Genomic DNA, 2,832 nt, shown 5'->3' with positions numbered 1-2,832 from the left:
TAGTCTATAGTCTAGTCTATAGTCTAGTCTATAGTCTAGTCTATAGTCTAGTCTATAGTCTAGTCTATAGTCTAGTCTATAGTCTAGTCTATAGTCTAGTCTAGTTTTTAGTCTATTCTAGTCTAGTCTATAGTCTAGTCTATAGTCTAGTCTATGGTCTAGTCTATAGTCTAGTCTATAGTCTAGTCTATAATCTAGTCTATTGTCTAGTCTATAGTCTAGTCTATAGTCAAGTCTATAGTCTAGTCTATAGTGTAGTCTATAGACTAGTCTATAGTTTAGTCTATAGTTTAGTCTATAGTCTAGTCTATAATCTATAGTTTAGTCTATAGTCTAGTCTATAGTCTAGACTTTAGTCTAGTCTATAGTCTAGTCTATAGTCTAGTCTATAGTCTAGTCTATAGTCTAGTCTATAGTCTAGTCTATAGTCTAGTCTATAGTCTAGTCTATAGTCTAGTCTATAGTCTAGTCTATAGTCTAATAGTCTATTGTAGACTATTATTGTAGTCTAGTTTATAGTCTAGTCTATACTTTAGTCTAGTCTATAGTAAATATGTTATACAGTCTGCCCGAGCCTTGTTCCTTTGCCTACTTCCCCAATATGGTATTTTCTCCTTTCAGTATTTACTTTAGTAAGTTGCGCATTCACTTTAATTGACTCCTTTTTACTTCCACACATCTATAAGAATTTGACATTTCTCTTAACAACAAATTTAGTTCACGCGCAATTTTCACACGGTTCGGTTGTTTAGTAATAGTGTCTCAATTTTGGTTCTTAAATTATAAAGTAAATAACAAAGTTTTGTTAAATATTTTTATATAAATCGTAAATAAAAGTATTGTTTTATAGTTGTGCTAAATAATTTCCTTGAAAATCTAAAAAGAAATATAAGAAAAAAATGTTTTAAATTTTTTGCTTTTCGCATTTTTCTTTTCACCGGGTCGTTCGTAGCGTTTATACAAAAAAAGTGTTAAAGTGTGTTAGTGGGAAGTGTTAAGTAAAAGAAAAGCTTAAAATAGCAGAGCAAATAATAGTAAAAAGGAGAAAAAGCTTAAAGAAAATAAAAAAGCAAATAGCTATAAAAAAAGGAAAAAGGTGTTGTGTTGTTTAGCTTTTAAGTGTCTGTAATGGTGGATGTTTTCTTGTGTGTGTTTTTTTTCACAGTGTAAGTAATATTTCTTAATGATCTAATGGTTGTTGACTTTGCTAAATATATTGACAGGTTGTGCTTTGATGCTTAAACAAAAATATTTACGTTTATGATAAGAAATCAATTCTTTTTATAGAAAACTCTCTATAGATAAAGAATTTCTTTTGAAAACTCTTTAAAGAAAACACTTTTCAATAGAAAAGTGTTCTTTTTTAAAAAAAAAATCGGATTTATAGAATTTCCTTTAAAATGACAATTTTTTTTTTTTAGAAAATTATACAAAGAAAAGACTTTTTACTACAGAAGGAAGGAACTATTTTAGAGAAAACTTTATAATTCTATATAGAAAATATTTTTTATAGAAATTTTTCTTTAGCTATACTTTCTGATGGATAATTCACTATAGAATATACTTTTTTAATAGAACACTCTTTAAAAATAAATTCTTTTAAATAAAATTGTGTAAAGAAGACACTTTTTTTATAGAAAAAGATAGTTTTCTTTGGAAAACTTTCAAAATAAGATACTTTTTGTATAGAAAACTTTTTAGAAAATAAACTTTAATATAGAAAACAGTGTAAAAAAATATTTTTTATAGAAACTATTCTATACAGATATTATTCTATAGTAAACTCTCTAATAAAAGTACTTTTCTATAGAAAACAATTTGAAAAATATGCTTTTCTATAGAAAACTAACTTAAAATAGAATATTTTTGTACAGAAAACTGTCTAAAGAGATTTTTAATATAGAAAACAGTGTAAAATCAGTTTTTTTTTTTAATAAAAGTATTTAGTTCCAAACAAAATTAGAAATTTTTTAAAAAAAAAGTTCAAGATCCCGTTCCGTTGAAATATTGCTATTTGTTTAATTTTAAACTTAATTAAACTATTCACCTTGACTTAAATGATTTTACTCCCTTAAATTGTTCTTCAGGATATCGCTTGATTATTTTAATTGTAGTTTTTTTTTAAATAAAGTTATTTTTCTTAATTATTACACAATAGTTTATAACTTGCACAATTTTTATTATTATAAAGTCAATATTATCACCTTAAGGTTTGAACTGTAACTGTTCGATAGTGTTTACTTTCAAACTCCTTTTATAGCAAACCAAGGCGATAGATTTGCAACATTGTTTCAAATAAAATAATTCTAAAAAATATATAGACGATAATGAAGTCTTGATATCTTGAGAACACCCACACTTTTGTTTGTGTGTGGGTGTGTTCTAAAATATTTTAACTTAGGATTTAAACAAAGATCCAGCTAGCATTTGGAAAATTTTTGAATGATGAATCATTTTTGACTCATTTTGATGACCTTGAAGTGTTTAATAAGTTGAGAGCTTAAAAAATGACTCGAAAATGTTCCCGATATATGATTTAGAACTGAATATTTGAAAAACAATAACATAATGTATAGCAATCATAAATTGATCATCCTGGTGTTTAAAATAGGATGGTTTTAAAAACTTATTTTGTGGTTATAGTTCAAGCAGTCTATAGTCTAGTCTATAGTCTAGTCTAGTCTAGTCTAGTCTATAGTATAGTCTATAGTATAGTCTATAGTATAGTCTATAGTCTAGTCTATAGTCTATTCTATAGTCTAGTCTATAGTCTAGTCTATAGTCTAGTCTGTAGTCTAGTCTATAGTCTAGTCTATAGTCTAGTCTATAGTC

The sequence above is a fragment of the Lucilia cuprina genome, chromosome 5 (genome assembly GCF_022045245.1).
Source record: "Lucilia cuprina isolate Lc7/37 chromosome 5, ASM2204524v1, whole genome shotgun sequence".
Taxonomy (NCBI): domain Eukaryota; kingdom Metazoa; phylum Arthropoda; class Insecta; order Diptera; family Calliphoridae; genus Lucilia; species Lucilia cuprina.
The sequence above is the reverse complement of the archived record's forward strand: the minus strand, read 5'-3'. Positions refer to the sequence as shown.